The 23,428-nt window shown below is 42.3% G+C and overlaps 1 long non-coding RNA gene across 1 annotated transcript in view; it reads right to left on the minus strand.

Moving 5' to 3' along the window:
• LOC134430316 (uncharacterized) overlaps window positions 1–20,214 on the minus strand; it is a 40,399-nt gene extending 20,185 nt beyond the window's left edge. Inside the window, exon 1 of the long non-coding RNA XR_010030791.1 lies at window positions 19,930–20,214. This is a non-coding gene — a long non-coding RNA (uncharacterized LOC134430316). The remainder of the gene's footprint in view (window positions 1–19,929) is intronic.
• Between the last annotated feature and the right edge of the window lie 3,214 nt (window positions 20,215–23,428).

The raw sequence follows: 23,428 nt of genomic DNA on the forward strand, positions 1-23,428 counted from the left end.
AGGATCAGCCGCATCTACACCATTCCCAACAGATGTTTATCTAACTTGTCCTTAAAACCTTCAAACACGGGAGATTTTCCAAGCTCCTCATGCAGTGCTCAATACTCCTTGCAAATTCTTAATGATCCTCTGTGTCCTCAGCTCTTCAGTTACAACCTCTCACATTCCCCCATTAAATTCAACCTGCTTATCTGCTCCTTCAAAGGCTCTGCACAGCTCTGGCTCCATCTGTCCCTGGTTCTTTATGAGTGTGTCTTCGCAGGGTGTCTGGGTGCCTTTGCCCTCTTACTGATTAGCTATTTAGGCTGCATATCTCTCCTCACTTACATTTTGCACCCACCCATCTCCCTATCTCCATCTGTCTGGCGTCCCTTTGCCCAAAAATTGCTTCATCAGGCTTTCATTTTCACTTTCAGGAACTTTCCCCTTAAACTCTTGTCTTTTGTGAATAAGCAGGCTCTTGTCCACTTAAAATTGTGGTTTTTGAAGGACATCCCCCTCCTCCTCCCCCCCCCCCCCAACCCCATCCCAGCCCAGGAGTTCCCATTCAGCCTGCCGCCCTGTGCAGCCAGCCAAGTGGAGGGTTTTGTTTGCCTTCATTAGGCTGTAAACTCATTTTGGGTGGGGCTGTTTTCTGCCCTTTGTTCTCTGCTGTGTTGAATGTGCTGACAGCGCTGAACTCTCGATTATTAATAGCACAAACAAGGCTTAAAAAAGGATGGATCAAAAGGAGGAGAAAGGGAAGGCACAGGGAATATGAGGTTTTGTTTAAAGCAGTAAGGAAGCTTCAGGATAAATGTATCCTGTTGGGATGTGTTGAACACCTGTTAGGAAGAGGTTATGGTTGAGATTGTCGAACAATCTGAATGCAGGCAGCCTCTGCACCTCCTTAACAGACTCAGAATAACATCCATTCAGTGTAACAAGTCAACACTGGGCAGAAATGAATTTAAAGAGAGGTGCACAGTCGGTAAATGAGTGAAACTTGGAAAGCAAGGAAGAGGCAAATAGAAGGCAGGAAAACATCACTGACCCTTTACCACAGGGTTTGCCTGGGTCTGGACATTTAAGCTTTTTTGCATGTGCCCACTCTGCTGTACTTTTCTCGTGCTATGCCCATTGAGTGATGTCACAAAGCACTGCCACAGAACTTTGACTTCTGAAAAGCTGAAGCACATCTGTGAACTCTTTCATTCTGTGGTTCTAATGATGACTGCCTGCTCCGCTATGGGGAACTGCTGAGCAAATGTAGGCAAGGCTGACCCTGCAGGAAGCAAAGCTCATCCCATCGTTGCCTTCAGCAGACCCAAGGATTACGAGATAGGGAGACCAAAGCTGGTGTAAGGCTGGGAAGAGTAAGATAACATGGGACAAGGTATAGAACTTTCTGGTGATGTCAGAGGGTGATCTCACACACTGGTGAGGGGATCATACAGGCCACTTGGGGACCTCTCACTTCAGCCGTGAGGGTTTCAGAGTCCTTATGCACCAGTGACTGACAGTAGAACAGAAGCACAAGGACAAAATGTCTCAAAAAGGCCTGTCCTATGGATCTAGGAGGGCCAGGAGCTCCAAGAAACTGTGCAAGGAGTTCAGCACTAGGACAGTTCAGACCTGAGACCCTCAGGAAGTCCTGAGGTAAATTTTCAACATTGTCTGCAATGTATACCACACTATTCCAAATCGGTTTCTGTCTGGACTATCATTGTCAAACGAGATGTCCGTGGTGGGGTAATAGAAGAGCTCAAGGTCTATTATTGCTGCTTTTCCCACCAAAGTCATGCTTACCACTGAAGAAATAAAAATTGTGCTGGGAGCATCAGTGGCAGGAATATTTTCATTGTCTGTTTCATAACATTCATTGTCTGTGAGTGAGAATTGAATGTTATGAAAATACTACTTGGCCATTATCCAGTTTTTGGACAACCACCAACATCCATGTGGGAAGTGCCCATTACAGAAAGTGATGTAACATCTTCTGGATGTAACCTTTTTGGTCATGAGGATGAGTGTTATCCCACAGTAACACAAATAGCAATGGAATGTCTGCCTTCCTGCTGTTCAAGTGACCAGTGACCACATTTTCTGTGGGCTTCTAAAGATGGACCTGGATGAAAGAGCACCTGGAAAAAAGTGCTTGCAGTCACCTCAGAATCCAGGGAGTGTGCACCTTTGTGGGTGAGATGTGCTGCCTGTGCACTTCCACCCCAGTGTCTCTAATGTTATTTGTACTGTTAGGGTGTGCAGTGCACGGTGTGACACATGGATTGAGAAGGGATGGAGGGGTTTCCTTCAGGAAGATGAGGATTTAGATGGTTCACAAGCCTGATAGAGGCTATTAGAGACTTCACCTCTCATCACAGAGGCAGCAAAGGAGTTGCTTGGTAAGGGAAAAAAGCAATTTGGGAAAGTGCTGTAGTATACATATCAATCTGTCTATATACTATTATTATTATTATGAGAATTTATTAAAAGTTTTCATTTAAATTTCCTGCCTTTTTGTTTTGGTGAAGAATCACAATCAGTAGATTGTGAAACTTGGTGGATTGTGTAAACACAGACACCCCTGCCACTGACATATAGGGAGGGCAACTGTGAATGGAAGCAAAAGGTTCAATGGGCAAGGACAAGTGGCAGGCAAGTCCCCCAGACTCCAGCACCTGTTGAGAGCATGAGGCACTGGTGAGCAGGTGTCACCTGGCCACACTCACTTCCACTAAAATTACATTTCAGGTGCTGATTTTGTTTTACTGGTCAGAATTTTCACCTCAGTTTTTTTTTGAAAATTATTTTTTCATCTCAGGTTTTTTTAGAAAAAACCCATCTTGGTTTTAACTGCTTGAAAATATTTTGCCTTGAAAGAAGCTTCAATTTGATAGCTAAAAATATACTAAGAAATTATTTGTAGTTTCAAATGGTTTGTGTGATTCAAAATGAGTTACTTTTCTTTAAGTTTTTTACATAGAAAAAAAAATAGAGATTATTTAAAGTAATAGCATGTACCCCTCTGGTCAGAACTTAAGGTGTATTAAAAAGATTTTACTTACACCCACACTGCCAAGTAGCTATATTAGTACTAATGTGAATGTGAAGGTTTAATTTATATCACCATTTCAATAACCAAGCTAATATTCAGGGCACAGATACATCTGAGTAAAAGACTTCTGTACCTTGAAGAGAAGAGTTTAAAGACAATCTGGCTCACAGGCTAAGAGAAAAGATGGTATTTTCCCAAAAGGCTGGTAAGGGAGGAAGTGCACAGCAGAGAGGAATTGGAGGAGAAAGAGATGGAGAGGGAGGGAGGGAGGGAGAGGGAGGATGTGTGCATTAGGGAAATTGCCAATAGGGTGGTTGGAAAAAGATTAATTACAGCAGTAGCAGCATAGCATAGACAAAAGAACTGACTATGCCTGATGGGCTTCTAAGGTGAATTCATGAAAAAGAATGAGATCAAATACCAAATTCTTTAAAGCACAGTGGTGGCAGTCTCTGTTACTCGGCTGACATCAGTGGTATTACTCCAGGTTTACACCACTTTCAGTGGGAGGAATTTATTTCCGATTCTCTGACTTGTACTTAATATATTGCAATCTTTAGTCTGATACCCAGCTGGGTCTGAGGTTGCTCTTTGCAAAATGGTGCAATTCTCTCAGTTGATAACAGCTGAGGATCAACTTCTGAAAAGGATGAGATTGTTTAGTGACATTTGCTCCGTATTAAATTTCATCCTATTGAAAGATGGATGCCTCCCTGGTTCTAGTGAATTATCTTTAAGGCTTTGTTCATACCTGCTAAACACTCCCCTGTAGTTTCCCAGGCATGTGTTCCTAGAGAACTCTGTGGAAATGTTGAAGCCTGGTGTAATCATCACAATGGCAAGCACCCTGATCTGTGAGCCACGTGCCAAGTGGGTTTCCTACAGTTAAAAGAAATAGGAGCTCAAAGTTCAGAGAATGGCTGCTCTTCTAATTAATGGTATCTGTGATGTTGCACTGCACCTTCAAATTACATGTATGCCTACAGTGGACCAGAGCATCCATCCTTCCTTCACACAGCTGATTAATGATTCTCTTGAACACACACTTGAAGCTTGAGGAATTTAATTTCCTGATGATAATTTTCTTTATCAGTGAGGGAGTGCTGCTTGTCCAGGGCAGAACCTAGTAAGAGAGGAGGCTGGACTGCAGGTGGCTGCTTACAGCACCCACACACATCACAGAAGTCCGGAGGGACACCCTACATGGTACTGCAGCCTGGAAAATGGCTTTCAGCAGGGCCCACACCTTACCTTCTAGGGACATGCTGGGATGGAGGTGGGAAGGAAAGGGACAACAAAGAAGGTGATGCTGGCTCTGGCTTTCCACACACTAAAGGAGTTTAGGATTGTAATGCCTCTGTTTGGGGTCACTGCCAAGTATAGAGCAGGAACAGCATGCTTTGAACACCCACCACTCCTCCACACTGAACCTCCCAACCTCCCAAAGGGAACAGGTTATTTAAACTCCAGGACATTTCCCTGGATGCCATCGCACCTTCAAAGAACAAGTCTTCAAGTTGCATCTTCTGAAGAGTGTATGCAATGTTTTCAGACCACTCATTTTTCCTGGGGCTTATGTTTTCTGTAAGTTTCCAGCCCCTCTGCAAGTCTGAATTTTCTCTGCATGCACATAACTTTGCTTGAAGTCCACCAGAGGCCAAACCCTGCTCTCAGAGCCTCAGGCATGTGCATGGGCATCTGCAGGAGGTCAGAGTGAGGATCCAGTTCTGCCCAAAGGGGCTGATGAAAAGTCAGAGACTGAAAGATGAGGCCTTTTCTCTTTATTCCTTAGGACACAAAGAGTTATTTCTTTAAAAGATTGACTTAGCTTTATTGTAATTAGTTTCACAATGGGTGCCTGGATGCTCCATCCCCAACCAGGAACTCTTGTTCTAGGCACTAATCTTGCCACTGTGACCTTTGGTTCATTTAATACCTGAGTGTATCTGCTGATGTTCCTTTCTTTTTTTTTTTTTTTCATTTCTTTTTTTTTTTTTTACAAAAATAAATTTACATTTCAGAGTCCATTCACATGTGCTAACCTAGTTATGAGCCAGTTTCACTCCTCATGAACTTCCTGCCTACAGGCATTTTTTGTAAATTGCTGTAATATGATAACTGGAAATCCTTTTTGCTATCTTGAAACAGGAAATAAACATCCTGTTGTGAGAAGAGAATTAGAATTATGCATGATGCTTCTTTTGTAATTTACTCAATCTTGATAACATATATTATGTAGGAGAGACTTCTAGGACATTAAAGCAAAGATGACCAGCCATAAATCAAACTCGAGGAGAGACTGCGCTGAATCCCTGTTGGATATCACTTAGATCAGTCTTGTTCAGCTTGAGTGTTGGTAATCTTTTGCCTTTGAGACTGATGAGGAATTAGTGAGATGAGAAAATATTTAGAAATTCAACCGATCTTCTGGGTCTGCATTTTGTTGATTTTCATGAAGGCTCAAATAATTTATACTTTCTGTCACCTACTGCTTTATATTTGGAAGATGTTTTCTTAAATGTCAGAAATGTCATCCTGCAGAGGATACCTAAGGTAGTCTTTCATGAGCTGGATATTGCCTTTTCAACGGTGGGCAGCAAATTATTGGGTTTCTGATGTCTTGAGGTATGTATTCTGCTTGTCATCCTTATATTCTCCAGTCAATATAAATAAACTTCCCCTTCTCAGTCTTCCTAAATCTGCATTTGTTATTCTCTGTTGGAACTATTGATATATAACTATTTTCTTAAGACAATATTTCCCTTTGCTTTCCACTGAATTTAGGTGTTTTTTTTCCCTCCTTTCTTTTTAATGGCATATGTTAAGGTATTGCTGGAAGTCTTACTAAGCTGTTCTTATTTTAGGTGTCAATAGAAATTAAAAATAATTATTTCTTGTTTTACAAATCTTACACTACAAGTTTGTGAAGAAATTAATGCAAAAAGGGAAAGAGCTAGCCACATTACTGTAATTTCTGAAGTGTCTTGATGATGATTTGTAACCGAGGAGTGTTGTGGTATCTCTCAGTTAGATAACATCAGAGAAATTATGCTATTGTCAATGTTTGGATTGTCATTACTGAAATCTTTGGACCAAAACATTATGGCAAATATTCTTTGCATAACGTTCCTTTATGAGTGATGCTGCACAATTATTTTTGAAACTGCAGTTCTTTACTATACTAATCATAATATTATGAAAGGAATAATTCCAGTTTGGCATACATTTATAAACACTGTTGAAATGTTTAAGTGGTTACAACAGCTGTAGGACTGAATTTTTGGACCCTTTATTTCTATGGATGTGTTGTGTTTTTCTGGTTTGGATAGTTTAATAGAAGTAATTTTCAGATGAACGAGAAATAACTGCAAGACAGTGAACTTATGCAAGTCTTTTTTGGACCTGGAGAAGGGATTATTGGTCTGCCTTTATTCAGATGCTGCTGGTCAATCTGGATTAGAGCTGTTTAAACCTGGGGTTTTTTTGAACTTTGGTAGGGTCCTTCAGGTGAGCCCTGAGGTTTCTCTTAAAATAAATTCTTCTGCTTTTTTTTTTCTTTTTCCCCCATTCTAAGAATACAGTTTGAGTATTTTATTCAGGCACATTTTCTGAGAAATGGCTGGTGGTTAAAGGATATTTCTGTGAGTCAGATGCAGGGGTCTCTAATTCAACATCTGCTTTTGAGTCATCCAGCTTCATCTACCCTGATGGGTGCAGGCAGCCCCATTTCTTCTCCACCCACACACCAAGGTAGCCACATGTGGGCCAGCACTGAAGCAGCTGCGTTCCTGTGGTGCCAAACCCAAAGAACTTTATCCCTCTTCTTAGCATGCTTATTGCAGTCTTGTAACCAAAGTTCTGATTGCACAAGCCAAGCACTGAAATGCTCATCTCTCCAAAACCTGCAAGCCACATCCCACAAAGCTCACGAGGCAGGAGCTCTGGGAACGCCTCACAGGAGGGAAGAAAAAACGACTTATTACCCTACTCTGTTACTAAAGGGAACAGGTCTGGGCATTTGTCTGGTTCCCAAGGCAACCAAGCAATATTGACTTTATCATCCTTTGATGATCTGGTTATTGCCACAGCTGGGAACTCAGATTACTCGGAAGTCCCCTTGGCTGTAGGGTCTTGTTGCTGATCATGAGTGCAAAACACACTTGAACTGATCAAGAACCACAGCTGTGCCACTTTGAGATTATTACCTTGGACTTGTGCCTGCAGAGCTCCTGGACTGGAGTTGATTCCTGTCCATCAGAAGACAGGCAGAGCAGATGTACGACTGTCAGCATCTGTAGGCCCCTCAGCTCTAAAATTAGGCAAGCTACCAACCTTTTCCTTCCAGCACTTGCCTATAAATGAGGTTTCCTACACATTAGGAAGCTGTGATTCCTAGTTTTTATTTCCTTAATTTATGCTTTAACATATTCTTCATTCATTTTCAGAAATGACTGCAACTTCAACATGCTGGCGTCTTTTAAAGTGGTTAAGTAAGAAATACATCTGCCTTGAAGAGTTTTCTGATAAGGCCCCAGCTTTGCATCTTGATACAAGTGGGCATGCCCTAACGCCTCTCTGGAACATCAGACTTGTTCTTCCTTCCATGGATTTGCCATTTGAAACAACAAAGTATTGTCAGCAGAAGTTGGTTTTGCTCTTTGTCTCAGTTCATGAATGAACACTCCCTTTAAGTTCAGTGGGGATAAGGTTTAGTTTGTACAGTTGTGAGCCTCCAAAGAGCTTCTGCAGCTTGGTTATTGTTCCTAATGCTACTCTAGAAGTGCAAATTAGTTTTGATATTTTATTTTATTACAAATGGTATTGACTTGCTTTGAATTTATTAGTTGCAGCTACTTACACAACAGCCATTTTCATTTCCACAGTAAGCTTGCTCTAGGACTTGCTTTTGCAATGTGGAAGGTGGTGAGACCAGCCACGCTGTGGAAATTACCATACTTCTTCATGCGTCTGGGTAGGCCAAAAGTGGAGATTTCTCTATTCCTCTGAACTTTTCTGAATTAGTGCTATTTCTTTTTCACTTTTGCATCCTTTTGCAGTTGTTGGAACCTTGTCACTTCAGTTTCTTACTTCTTTTGCTAGTGGGCTGTGGTATCACACGTTGCACCTCAGCTTTTGTAGCTTTAATGATGAGAAAGAAATGAGACCCTTCATCAACACTGCAGGTACTAGTGGGACCAAGGGCTGGTTTCTTTCCATGGAAGCATAGAGCAATCCCAGTCCTTCAGGGAGTTGATTATGCAAAAAAAGTCAGTCTTATTTAATGAAAATAATTAGTGATGCATCTCAGTGATGTGAATGGTGACTTGAAAGGAGCAACACAGTGTATTGTCTGGTCCATATATACCCATAGGTACAGATTATTAAAGTACTTACATTGTAAGGACATTAAAAGATCTACCCAAAGTCCAACAAAAAGTTTGCTACCTCCCTCTAGAAAATTCCCTTTTTCTCCTAACTCACAACTAACTGTAATGCTAATTTTGTCTCAAATACATTTTTGAGAAAAAAAATGTCATCTATCTTATTTTCCTGTGAAGTGCTTAAAAAATAAGGCATGTCTATGTAAGCGTTGCTGCTCATTATTACATAAGATAGAAGCTGCTCATCTGCATGGCACATGCCCTGCATTGTAGGAAGCTGTTCGAGGTCTATTGCTCACTTAAAAGAATCCTGAGATTTTGCAAGAGAAGAGTATGAGGTGTGTTTCCTCAGTGGAAACATAAAGAGGATCTGCTGCTGGTGGTTCCAAAACATCACTACATGTGTCAGCAGTCCATGCTTGAAGTTTTAGGAAGAGCCCAGTTTCACTTCATTTCTTCCTGTAATGTCAGAAGACTCTTCAACAGCATTAATCAGCTGAAGTTTTGGACCACAGGCTAAATACTGAATCATTCACTTAACAAAATGATGGTTCATTCCAAGAATGCAAGGAAATGCAGACTTGGATACAATAGACTTGTGTCTGAGGCCAAGTTTCAAAAGGGTTTAGATGAAGAAAGGCAAAGACAGGTCCTTTATCCTCCTTTCAGTTTAATGGACACAAACACGTCCATGTTGCCTTCCAAAGGATCTGTTTCATAAAACAAAGAACTGCTATGATTCCCTAAAGCGGGGGAGTAAATATGTAAACATGAAAATGAGAAAGGGAGCATATACCGAGCACCAGAAAATTTGGTAGGGAAAAAAAATCAAGACAAGTAGAAATGCTTAAACAGAAGAAAAGGAAATTATACAGGATTTCAAGTATAAAGCCTGTCCTAGATGTGGTATTAATCATTTATTAGCTGGTAGAATTCTCGATAATAACGCAGAAAGGACAGAGGTGTTCAATCAATACTTCTGTTCAGTATTTGGGGAAAAGCCAGATGATTCAGGACAGAATGATGATGAAATGCTTTTCATTCTAGCAGTAACTAAGGAAATGTGTTAAACAGCAGATATTAAAGTTAGATACATTAAAATTAGTAGGTCTGGATAATTTACATCCAAGATTTTAAGATCGATAGTCTAGGAGCACTACAGACCATTAATTTTGATTTTTAACAAGCCATGGAGCATTGGGGATGTTCCAGAGGACTACAAGAAAGCTAATGTTGTACCAATATTTAAAAAAGGTAAATGCAGTGACCCGAGTAATTATAGGCCTGTCAGCTTGCCTTCTATTCCAGGCAAAATAATGGAATGGCTGATAGGGACCTTGAGTAATAAGGAATTTAAAAAAAGGTGATATAATTAAAGACAATCAGGATGGTTCTTGTCAAACTATCTTGATATCATTTAAAATCAGATTTCAAATGGGGCAATTTAATTCACGGTTTTGATATGAAGAGATTTAGTGTTCCGTAATGTGTTTGTGTGGCTTGACATTTTGATTATTCAAATGGAGGCTGTCTCTGCAAACTGTGGTTTAAGAGAGAAGTTAGGAGGAGTTTAGGCATCTGAATCTAAAATGGCAGTCCTGAAAGCTCAGCTCGGTGGCTGCCCAGAACTGCCTTAATCTCCTTGGTTTTCAGCTGGAGAAGTTTCCAAGGCAACTGAGGTTCTGCTTTTGTGCACTCCCAGAAGACACCTCAATCCTGACAAGGTTGAGCGGTTCAGTACCAATGTCATAACTATACATTTGTCTATCTGCTTCCCGTACAGAGCTTGATCCAAGGAGTGTGCTTATGGCACACTTCAAGGATCAGTCTGTGCACAAAATGCAAAAGCAGATGCAGCCTTTCTTTAACATATGACCACAGGAAAAGGTCTTTTATTCAATTACTCAGTGGTTAGAGCTTGTCCAGGTTAAAAAAATTCAAAATAGAATTTATTTCTCTCTTGAAAATATTTCAAATCTACTTATCTCACTGGATGTCACCAATTATCAGTGTATAGTGATGATGGAGAAAGGAGGGGTTGAATACACATTAACAGGAGCAACATTTGCAGCTGAAGTCGAGGTACAATCACAATTGGGCTCTCATCATGTAGTGCAATAATCTCAAGTATAAATTCTGCAAAGAAATGATATGTCAAGAAGAGTGGGAAACATCATGTAACTGCTCCAATATTATCCTAAGGGTGCAAATAGGGATAATAAGTTTATCCAAGATCTGTGCACAAGAAAGACAATACAGACCCCTTCAGAGGCCATTTTATCCTATTTCAAGAGAGTTATCCAAGATCTTTGGCCTGAATTCCTGTATTCACTGGGACAGCTAGGTTGGGTTACAGGCATAGTAAAAGTTAGGGAAAATAAGTCCCACCATGAGTACATACACATTGATTAGAGAGAGCTCTTGAATTCAGCACGGATAACAGCTGGTCAAAGCATCTTTCTAGTAGTGAGAAAAGATTCTAGACAAAACTGAGCAAGTAATAAAGCACCAGTTTTTTATCAGTGAAGCTTCCTGATAGCTGTTTATTAAAGACTACATTGGATTTCAGGATTTTTTCTTTTTTTACATTACAGACCCACACACATACATACATACATACATACATACATGCATACATATATATTTCTCCTAAAGTCTGTTCTTTTGTCAATCTCAGCTCCTGAAAGAGGAATTAATTCTGGGAGCTCCCAGGACTTGTCTTGTATAAGGGGTTGTGACCAAATGATCATTCTGGTTCCCTCTGGTCTTAAAAGATCCAGCAAAAAGCGCTGAGGACAAACAAACTGAAAACCCAAGCCCATGCAGTAAGAAGCTTTCCTGCCCAGAAAAGCAGATAATCTAAATAGACAAGACAGACTGGGGTGAGAAAAAGGATGTGTTATCTCTGTTTCACAGATGGGAAACAGAGGCACAGAGAGATTAAGTGATTTACACAAGGTTTGTGTCAGAGCCAGGAATGGGAGCCAGATCTCCTGAATTCTGTGTCACTACCTTAACAACAGGACCATCTTTTCTCTCTCTTGCCATAGCCTTGAGAGGGAAGGGGCCTCTGCTGCCATACACAAAACTGCACCATTGCTTAATAGGGTAATCTAATAAAATGCTATACATGTAGCATACATCTGGTGCTCTGATTTCTCCTCTTCTGTCTGACTGACCCCTCTTTCCTTCCTTCCTTCATCTTTCCTTTTATCTTGCCTTTCCTTTGTTTTCACTGTCTCATGCAAAGGACATTGGTGTCAATTACAGGAGAAGAAATTCCCACTGTCTCAGAAATGGCATATTCTGACCACCTAGCCTTTGAATGTACAGTCAGAAACATACCAGCTGTACCTGGGCACATAAGTTCTTGGACTGAGGTTGCAAACATGAAGAGAATTAAAATTAGAAAAAGGCATTTTGAGATTTGCCTGTTTTATTGTGACCAAATCTGGGTAGATTTTCAAGGGTGTCAGGAATTACCTCAATGGGGTCTGCTTAGCTGAGTTGGCTAGGTTCAATTATGTCTAAATCCTTAAATCTTTCCCTTCTGTATCTTCTCATTTCACACATGGTTCTGGCCACTGTTTTCTAAGCCCCTTTGGGCAAAAACATTTAATATTAGATACAGACAGAAGGATCCTGAGATGGGACAGCACCTTGGACAAAACCTATAAATACCCAGCCTGTTTCTATGGCAGCTCTGAGAGTGCCAGTTCTGTGAAATTCCTTGAAAAAGGTCGTCTTCCAGTGCCTCAAAATCTGGCAATTTGCAAGATGCAGACAGAAAACCATATAATAGTTTTGTTCATATGTAGAACAGAAGAATATCTGAGAGGGTGTCAAAACACTCCCAGTGGGGCTACAGCTAGAGAGGGTCGCCATGGCTGGCCAGGGGAGGACAGTTTGCCCAGGGCCCTGTGTTTTGAGAGGTTAGAGAGGGCTCTGGCTAATTGCCTAATGATACACAGAGGTTGTGACCTCCACCTTTGCCCTGGGCCCCCTGGAACTGCTGCTATTGCTTGTTCCTGCACTGCAGCCACCTCCACAGCACAGGGACAAAGCCCAGCCAACAGTGGGGCTCAGCACTTCATTTTGGGCAGGCAAACAAAGGCTGTGCCTGGCAACCAACATTCCCACGGAGCAGGGTGGAGGCAGTGGGACAGAGCCTTACACGTGTGCATGGCAAGGGTGACCTTGCCGACAGACGTAGCTTTGGGCTTTGCCGCATCATGAAAAGTTCTGGTCAAAACTCAGAGAACCTGAACCTCTTTCCAGCTAGCTGCTCCCTGGGAATAGGTTCCCAGAATCAGGTTATCCTCCTATTAAGGGAGGCATAAACGATAGTGCTGTGAGAATTACAATGCCTTTTTATGGAAAGATCAATGGCATGTCCTCAGCTAGAATGCTGTTTTTAGGTAAGGGTAGCTTCACCTCATAAAAGATTATATGGCTGACATATTTTTACGTCCAGAGAAGAGTAACAAAACCTGTGATGAAGAGGTATGGAAACACTTTGAGATGAAGATATGGACGATTGAGTAGTGGAAGGTGGCAAGGAGGGATGTCACTGCAGTATATAAAATAACAGATGGTACCAAGGGGTCATGTGGTCACTCCTGTGTACCCTCCTTTGTAATAAATATCACAGAGAGATCCAGAAATAAAAGCAACAAGTTTAAATCTAAACCAGCAAATGCTTTTTTAAGACAGTGTCTCTGCCATGGCCTTGAGAAAATACTGAGGTAAAAAGCTCAGTAGGATTAACAGATGTAAGACATTGCAATCAATACTGCCTACATCTGCAGTTAAACTATCCAGGGTAAAAGTTAATCTATGAACTCATAATTTAATGTAATATTATTTTAATAACTCAGATCTCTGCTTCATGGCTTGTGACAGCGAGTACTTCCCTCTTGCAGTGAAACTGGACTGCTGAACATGTTTTTGGATGGGCATTCATTTTTCCTTTGCAGGGGGATTCTTCTGCATGTGTTCTTGGTGAGCAGAACAGGCAGGATTTCAGGGGAGCAGAACAGGCAGGATTTCAGGGAGCAGAAAGAGGCAGGATTTCAGGGGAGCAGGAGAGGCAGGATTTCAGGGAGCAGAACAGGCAGGATTTCAGGGGAACAGGCAGGATTTCAGGGAGCAGAACAGGCAGGATTTCAGGGGAACAGGCAGGATTTCAGGGGAGCAGGAGAGGCAGGATTTGAGGCAAGCAGGAGAGGCAGGATTTCAGGGAGCAGAACAGGCAGGATTTCAGGGGAGCAGAAGAGGCAGGATTTCAGGGAGCAGGAGAGGCAGGATTTCAGGGGAACAGGAGAGGCAGGATTTCAGGAAACAGAACAGGCAAGATTTCAGGCAAGCAGGAGAGGCAGGATTTCAGGCGAGCTGGACCTCTGATCTGATCTACTCTGGCACCTGATGCTGGCTGGGGCTGCTGAGACGCTGCTGGCCAGGCTCCCCTGCTGGCCAACGGGGCTGAGCTCCCAGAGCCCTTCCCGGGGCTGGTCCCGTTGGCATCGCTCTCTGCCAAACTTGGGCTTGTAAAACGCAGGCTCAGCTTGGCAGCCAAGAGCACAGCGTGTTCAGGCAGCTTTGAGGTTTCACCCAAATCCCCTGCCCTTCCCTGGAAGACACCACCTGTGTTAAATTCACCCTAGGCAGGAAATGGAAGAACAAATCAGGCCTAATTAAAATTTAAAAAAAAAATAATAAAAATCCTTAAGACAAACTGTGTAGTCTTTTCTGCACACCATCTGCATAGTAGCAGGGGCGATGTGCTTGATTCATACTGTGATTCGAATGGAAGCGAGAGTAAATTGAAGGCTGATATATATCAGTGCTGAGGGCAGGATTTAGACAAGTGAACAGTTGTTCCTACAGCAAAAACAGAGAATGTTGTCAAGTTTGTTCCCTAACTAAGGATTCAATCAAACACTCACCAGAACCCAGCTAAATCTCCACAACCTTTATTGCTTCCTGTACACTCACTTAAATCTTGCCTAACCCCTTCCCGTCCCAGCGCTGGTTTCCTTCTTCCTCCCGAGGGTGGTATTAGTGTCTGCCCACTAAACCATGTCAGCAGGTGAAATCTGTAGATGGGCTATGGCAAGCTGTTTATCATAATTTTTGTAATTTCCCTCCCCACTCCCCAGTAAATGCAATAAACTTCTGAGCTCTTTGGGCATGAAATCCACTGCCATATCCAAAAGATTGTTTCTCCTTCTGGTATGTGAACAGGGCATTTCACTGTCTCATGGTACTGCTGCAGGCACTTCAAGGTAGTTTGAAATAATTGGTATTTTTTAAGAGGAAGACCACCACAAACACAGTTAGAACTTCTACAAGCTTTGCAAATAGATCCCCCTAAATGATTCTTAAGTGAAGTAGCCACAGTCACAAGGAGGAGTTGCAATGAGAATTTCCTGTTGCCACAGGGAGAGACCACAGGGAGCTTGTGCCATCCATGACCAAGTGTGGATCTCCAGGAAGTGAAGCTCATATAAACACATGACATGACACCCATGATACAAGGCTTCCTTTTGCTTGGCCTCTTCATCCTCATGTCTTTCACACACATTTTCCTATTCCTACCTTCTTTCTTGTAAGCAGCAAACACAGATATGTTAGAAGATGTTTCTTAGAAAGGGAAGGAAGCATCCATTCAGAAAGAAGATTTTGCTGCATGGTCTCATTAGCAATGCAAAATTGGATGTGCAGAGGGTAGATTTTTGCTCTTCCCGAGTTTGCCAGAGCCTTGTGTGGAGAAGGGAGCAGGATCATGTCTTTTGGGGGCTACTCCCCATGGACACGACTACTCCTACTAGCAAGGCTGCCCTTGGGCTGCTGGGCAAAGTCACAGCTGGGAGATTGGCAGCTTGGAAAGTCCACACCCTCAGAGAACTCCATTTCCTGCTCTGACTCTGCTGCTCTCCTCTGGAGTGGATGATAGGAGCTGATACCTGGGGTGTGACAGGAAAGTTTGATGCATTTTTGCATAGAAGATACTATCCGTGAAAAAATAAATTTGGGGGGGAAATTGCCCTCTGAGAGTAATACAAGGAATTTATTGGGGAATTACATGGGATGTATATTTAATATACCAGGTGGCAACAATAATTTTTCCTTATTTTTCACTTTTTAGTGGTAGCTTCTCACTGGCAGAAAGAGAGGGAAAATAGACAATATGCCAGGTGTTACATACAGAAGAGGGGCAGCTTCAGAGAGTTTACTCTTACTCCATTGACAAGGTAGACTGGAGGAACTGGCCCCACAGATTGTGCAAGAGATAAATAAATTGGGTGAGCTTTTCTTCAGACACTTTCAGTCAACACTGTTTCAGCTGAGGAGTCTGAGAGTGAAAAGCATAAATGTGTTGACACAAATACAAGTCAGGGTGTGCCCATAAACAATCCTAGTGTGCTGATTCACTACATGGACATTGGAAAAATCAAACAGCAGAGCTATTCAATCTGTATGAGTTCAATCCTTCTTCAGCATAGCCAAATTTTTATCTTTGGGTGCTTTTGTCCTTTGATAAATCCAGTGTGGCTTGAATATTCAGTGCTGGTTTGTGCCCTCTATCCCAGAGCAGGCCATATGTTACTGAAGATACCAGAGCTTTCAGTTTAAGCCAGACCCACTGTGCCTGCTCACAGATGTGCAGGGTGCTGGAGATGGTGTGGGAGTACACACACACACTCACTGACTGTCCTCAAATTACCAATGAAACGAGATTGCAAGGAAGTTGAACAAATTTGCTCAAGGAGTCAGCTGTCTACCCTCCTCTAAACATGAAAGTTAAAAGTTCTCAACAAACAAACTATTCTGGGCTTTTGATTCATTTCCTTCTGTGCTTCAATCACTTCCAAACTCTCCATTCTCTGGTCTTAAAGTCAAACAGTGCAACAGTGCACAGGAATAGTAAAATTTATCCTCTCAGTAACTGCTTAAATCTCATCTCTAATCCTCTAAACTCCTTGATTCGGGGTAGTTTAAATTGTTGTAAATATCTTTGAGGTGGATTATGCTGCTTAATTGCCACTAAGGGAATAATAATGTTATGTGTATGTGCATACATATTATAATGTACATAGACACAGGCAGAAAATCCTTCTAGCAAAGAACATATTAAGTAATAGTTTAAACTACTCAGTATTTGGGAAAGCCTGTTAAGGGGATTAGAAACTAAATCCAAAACTGGACAAGAGGTAAAGGCAAAAATTTTCACAGATGACAATGGTAGCAACATACTATTTTCTCTATTTCTGTAAGTATGTTTTCTTTAAATGTGGTCTGCACTGCTGAATGATCTTTTCTAGTAAGTCAACCTCAGCTATGTAAAAGCTACTTGTTTGAGGAAGCATAGACACTACTCTCACAAGAAGATGGACATAGAATGTGCATCAATAGCATTTCTTTCTTTGGGAAGAAATAGTTTCTATCAACCTGAAAAAAGTTCCATAGATAAAGAGCTAAAAATACCTTTCTACCCATGCATAATCCTGCTGAGTTTCTTGTGACCAATGCACATGTGCAGATGCCTGGACAACCAAGGCCAAAGGCTTTGTTCTGGAAATGTAGAGTCAAATATAAACTTTCTAAAGAAAGTATCTGCAACAGTAACTGTTCCTGAGAGTGGGAGAACAGGAATATATCAAGACAATTTTAGTTTTTAAAGTGTTCATAAGAAGATATAATAGGTATTCCCAGAATCTTGGTTCTCATGAACATGTATGTCATTGTGAGTGCCTTCATTGTGAGTGACTCTTCTTCTACTCTGTCCTGCACACAAAATACTACAAATTAATTTTTCTGGAAGCTGCTTTGCTTGTCTGTGCTGATCCTGACATAAAGTGGGATCTACCACTTCCAGAAAGCCAATCCAAAGTACAGTAAGGAACTGATCTTCAAAGACTTTACTGAAAAGGTTAATGACTGAATAAAAACACACCTAGTGAATGCAAGAAGACAGGTCAACTTAAAAGAAAGTAATCCCAATACTGAATGCTTCAAAATGGCAAGAAAACACAATATCAGTGACCCTGTGAGAGCTAATTGTTGCCCAAAATTCATTCACTATATGGAAGCAAGGGGATCATTGCACCTGTAAGTTTGAACATGAGCATGGATTGAGTTTCAGAGGAAACATGCCTTGGGGCATTGCCTGTCTTTTATCATCTTAAATAAAGCTACTTTATTATGAACACAGTAATTGGGTGTACTTAAATGATTCTCCTCTTTCTAGGCACACTAGATCAGCTTTTTAGCCTTGAGTTTATATTCTGTGATTAAACCAGTTTGATCTTGTTGCGTGCTCAGAAGAAGAGTCTCCTCTCTGGAAGATAAAATATTCATTCTTCTTACTACCCTTTGCCTATTCTTTGGCTCATCTGCCCGAGGTACCATTTTAAATTCAATGCTTATTAAAAGTCTTAATTTATAAAACAACACGTGGAGATATCTAGAGAATATTCATGTTACCGAAATCTCTTTAGCATTCTTGTTTTACATTTCTTACCTATCCTTTAGGCTCAAGGTCCTCTTTCTTTCCAGTGCTTGTATAGCACCTTGGAAAAAGGTTTTGATCAGATCCATGATCTGTTCTCCTTGGGTCTGGCCAGATCTTGGATCCAACCTGTGTGGTGTGGAGCCAGCACAGCCACATTTGGAGCCACATCTGGTCATGAGTGTGCTAAGGTCAAGGTCAGATGTGATCTTGTGCAACCTGTGAATGCAGCAGGGTGCTCTGTGGTCCTGCTGCTCCTTGTGTACAGGCATGAGGGTGAGAGGAACAATTTTTAATGCACTAAACTAGGTTAGTTTTTAAACAGCTAGAAATGGAAGCAAATATCCCTCTGTACAGCCAAAAGTCCATGTTGTACAGTACAATCTGTTTGGACTGCTAAATATATTTTGGGTGATGTTCCTTTCTATATAGTTACAGTTTTTAATATCCTATGCATTAATTCATCAAAGTATGCCTAGACACAGCTGGGAAGTAGCTTGATAAATAGGGATCTGCATGTACTTGAGACTAGGTCCAATGAAGGACATGGTGACTGGCAAGGAAGGGGAGGCAGTTGTCCATTCCTAAGAAGGAGTCCAGACCAGGCTCTTGGGTTCAATGCCCTGTAAACCATCCCTGTAGAAGAGCTTTACACCTTCCTGTAGGGAAAGGCAAGAGGCAAGGGTTACAGGACAGAAATTGGACCTGTTTCTCTATCATTTATTTGCCCTTACTGATAAAATGCAAATAATTCGAATACTTTGTACTTTTTATGGGAAGGGGATTTTTTCATTGATTTCTGCCAGCCTCCAGCCTTGGCTGTGCATGAGGCTTTTGAAGGAAGGGACATTTAGTTTAGTTCTTTCATCATTACGATCTGTTCTATTGATCCCTTCCCACTGCCGTGTTTGCTAATTTCCTGGCATACAGAAAGGGTGTTCTGTTTTTTGTAACAAAATTTAGCAGCTCTACCCATTCCAAAATCAGGAAACTGAGGCACAGGACTGGGAACTGGCCAGTCATCAGGACTGGAAGACACATCCAGCAATCACTATGTGCCATCTTCTGGCCCACTGTTGATTTTGGCAGACATTGAAACTGTGCCCTAGGTTTAGTCACCTTCAATGCTGAGCAGCTTTTCAGTTGCTGGCAAGCAGGCTAGGCCCTCAGCAGAGCTGCTGGCAGCAGTCCATGGTTCTTCCATTTTCTTTTTTCCAGGTCGTCTTTGCTTGTTTTGCTTTTCATCTCCTTTTCATGGAGAGCATGATTTCAGAGGTGATTTGATTTCTCTGCCTGGGTAGTCAGAAATGATGGCTGTGATCATGCTTATTTACAAGGAAAAGGGATAGGAAGGAGAAAGAAAGACCAAGAACGTTATACAAAATTCCAATATTTGAGATGATAGGTATGAAAAGGAACAAATTTATAAACTAGATTCTTTTGGGACAGTGGGAAAATGAGATGAAAAGCGAGAGAAGCAAAACCAATACCAGCCACTCTAGTACCAGTCATGGACATACTGCAATGGCTTTCAGGCACATCAGTAGGACTCATATAAGATCTAGAAGAAACCACAACATATTGTAAGCGTTCCTCTTTGGTAAATAAAATGTAAGTAAAGAATCTCCTCAAAGAATATAATTGAATTTAAGTCATACATATATCAGAATACTGCCCCCAAATAAAATGGCAGATTCTTTTGTTAACAGATAATTTATTTAAAAAAAGGAATTTATGGTATGCTTGAAAGAAACAGTAGCTGATGTGAGGTTCTTGAACACCATCCTGGTGTTGGGAAAGATGTGGCTATATAGAAGGCAAGTGCACACCAATTCACAACCACAGCATAGATAGAGTGCTTCTTCAGCTTGTTCTTTGGAGATGGAAGGAGGGTAAATTGTGAAAGAAGGGAAAAAATTGTGAAAGAAAACAAGTAAAAAGGGAATAAATACTCTCCAAGTAATATACCAGCTAGAAAAAAATTATTAACAACAACTAACCTGAATATGAGTTGAAGTGGGATAGTCTGTGTCCACATAGGTAAAGCAGAAAAGCTGGCCCATGAAGAGTCGGAGCAGGGAGTGGAGTGCTGAAAGGTTATCGAGATATTTTCAAAGGATTGGGATGTTTTCCAGCCATATTTCACCTTGAAACAGAGATTTGGCCAGGATGGCACTGAGGGCGAGGGCAGCAGCAGCCCCTGCCCTGCATGGAGGGAGGCGGTGTCAGTGCTGCAGGTGCTGTGCCCCCTCCAGGTGCTGACCTGGGGGCCACCCTCAGCACGGGCAAACGCTGCCTTTGCCTCAGCCTGGCGACCCCTTCCGAGCATGACAAACTGCTCATTACCCAGTGCCTGTAAGGAAAGGCACGATAACCCGCCTTGGCAGGAGCAAAAATAGCCTCAGCGCTTGGTGCCAGAGATAAATATTGGCGAATGCTATTGGATAAAGAAAGCAACCACCTCACTACGTCTTGGACACCAGCAGGTAGCTGCAGATGGTGGAATATGCTGTTTTGGATCAAACCTGCAGTGGAAGAACACTTCTGCTGCCAACAAGATGCGCTAACAGGACTCTCAGGGATCAGAGGTGTGGATGATGGCATTCTGCGGTAGAGCTGCAGAGACACTGAAATGGAAACTGCCATAGATCACACTCTTGTTAGTTTGCTATGATGAACCAAGAAAATAAAGTCATAGTAAAATGCCAATAATTGTCCTATCCTCAGCAATAATAATGCAGCAGACTGTAGCATCAGACCCTGGACACTTAGAGCATGTCAACATTCAGTGCAAAAGCAGGAGCAGTGAAGCACTGGCTAAACCTGCCAGTCAGGGCTCATGAGCACTTGTGGGGCTTGGGGAAATAGGAAGTGATGCTATGGGTGGTGAGAATGGTCTGTATTCCCAGGAGCCTGGAGCAAAACTGGGAGGGTCTTTCTGTAGCAACCCACTTAAACCAACCCATTTTGGTATGGGTCAGATGGAGGACACACTGACCTACTAAGTGTCACCAAAATTAAACAGTAGCTCATCTTGGCAGCTGTGTAGTTTCAAATCCAAAGTACACATCTACTTTCAGGAAGGTGTTTTTATTTTACTTTGGAGTGACACATCTACTTTCAGGAAGGTGTTTTTATTTTACTTTGGAGTGAAGCACAGTCATACCAGGCCTTTAGTCACATTGGGTTTTCCCCCATCACAGACAGACAGCTGGGAAAGCTATTAAAATTCCCAGCTGTGGCTTTAAGAAGGTTCAAGGAGCAAACAAAACACATAGCAAGCCAGCCTTGAACTCTGAAGGAACTCTGTCTCAAGTATCAACCCCTATAACACTCAATGTCAAGATGCATCTCTATGGCGTTGCCTATGGCTAGCAGTACAGGATAAAGGATCAGAGGAGAAAGAAAAGATGTGCAGGAGGGATATTGCCTACCACAACAAAGACCATCCCCACTGGTGTTCAGAGGGGCAGTTACAGGCAAAACTTTTTCCTTGAGACGTGTGAGGCACAGGAAGGCAAACTGCACGGATCAGGCCGCAAAATTCCCAGTTTGGGAAAGATGGTGGCGCATGGGCTTCTCTATTGCTGATGCCAAAAATTTGTCAAGTTTTACAAATAGACAGATTGGATTCAGTTCTATGTACATTCTACTGGAATCTGATTAGACAAAAGCTGAAAGTATACAGGTTTTTGTGTGATCAACTGCATTACCAAGGCATAATTCCCCTTCCCACTTTGCCTTCTCCCAGAAAGAAAAATACACTTCTAGGTGCAGGTGTTAAGCACAATTCTCAAGTATGGACTTCAGAGGAATATATTGGCAAGCTAAATCTAAGAGTAAGCCTAGGGAGTGATGTTTAAATTTACACTAGTACTTGGGAGATCAGTGACTCACTAGGGGGCCAAAAGAAAGCCTTTTTACCCCTCTGAGCCTTCATTTCCCCATCTGGAGAAGAACTGCTGCAATATTTGCTGCAGTAAAATGTGCTACTTGCAACTGGGTATTATCGTTGCCTGAAACAAATGTGACAAATGGCATGCTGTGTGACAAACAACTTCCTGGTCCCCGAGCTGGGAGCACAAGGGTGGGATTGTGTGGGAACTGTGAGAACGCAGCACATGACCAGAATCGTGTATGGGCAGCAGCAGGATAGGCAGGGGAAGGAGAAAGCCTGAATGTTGTCCTGTCTCAGAGTTCTCTCTCCTGCTTGAACACCAAATAATAAGGTCAGCTGTGATTTAAACAACTCAAAAAGCAATTACTAATCTTTTTCCATCTGGACTTCCATTTCCTGCATATCTCACGTAATACTATGCTTTTTTTGGATCAAAAGTCTCATCAGGATGACTCTGTTTCCATTTCTGTGAGACAATAATGGGGATCATGCTCAGGTAGCCAGGCTAAATGATCTGCATTTTTGGTTCATCACAGGAAGTGTGCCAGCTGCTGGCATGATGGGTGAGCTTTCTGAGGCAGTGAGATGCTGTGCCAGTTGTCTGCATGGCTCTGCTTTTCCCAAGGGAATGAGTCACTGACGCAGTTGCTACTCCACCCCTGGTATTGGTTTCTAATATCTTACCCTGGCAGGAGGTCAGGAATCCAGGAGGACCCAGATTTGGGTCCAGGCTCCTGTTCTGCTTCCTTCCCTTTATGGCAGTGATGGATTTCCTGTGCTTCCCTCCCTTTCCTCTACTATTTCTTTATAGATGTGACCATTACATAGCTCAGAGAAAATGGATTACCGGGCAATGCTTGTCATTGCCACTACTCTGCCATCCATTTGTCTGTTTGCAGAACCAGACTCATTGTGCAGAGGTTTTTAATTGCTGTATTTGTTTTAGCAATTTTGTGGAAGGCCATGGTGTTTAAAAGCCATGGCAGGCTGGTGAGCCATTGTGCCAGTCGCCTCCATTTCCCCATCTGCAGCAAATCACTGAGAGAGACTTCTGGGTATTTCTTGCAACCTCTGGATGGGGTGAGTCAGCATTCCCTTGAAGGCTCCATCACAACCATTGTCATTTCCTCCCCCTCAACGTGGCGTGTGGCTGGAGGCACCTGCAGAGCCAGGGGAGTGGAGTTACAAATGGGTGCACCTCCCTGATCTGAAGCAAGCATTTTGGTGAAGGCATCCGTGCCAGTGCCACCCACAGTGTGCAGCCAGCAGGGAAGAGAGTGATGGAGGGCCTCATTAGACAGGCTGGTACTTGTGGCAGGCAAGTGCTGGCTGAGAGCACCGCTGTGCTCCTCTAGGGCCACAGGCATGTTCTGCCCATTGCTCCACAGGAGCACCCTGAGACAGGAGCTGCTGTTCAGATGGATGCCTTTGAAAAATGAATAGGATCAAAAGTATTTTGGGTGTTGCTATTTCTGAGAAGTATGAACATTTCCTGCTAATAGCCCGACTCTTAATTCCCACCACACTAGGCTTGACCCCAGCTCCCACTAGCCTCTTCCCTGCTATTGCTGTCCTTCCCCAAGCCTGCTCCTGCACTCTTC

This window comes from Melospiza melodia, chromosome 1, assembly GCF_035770615.1.
Source record: "Melospiza melodia melodia isolate bMelMel2 chromosome 1, bMelMel2.pri, whole genome shotgun sequence".
Lineage (NCBI taxonomy): Eukaryota > Metazoa > Chordata > Aves > Passeriformes > Passerellidae > Melospiza > Melospiza melodia.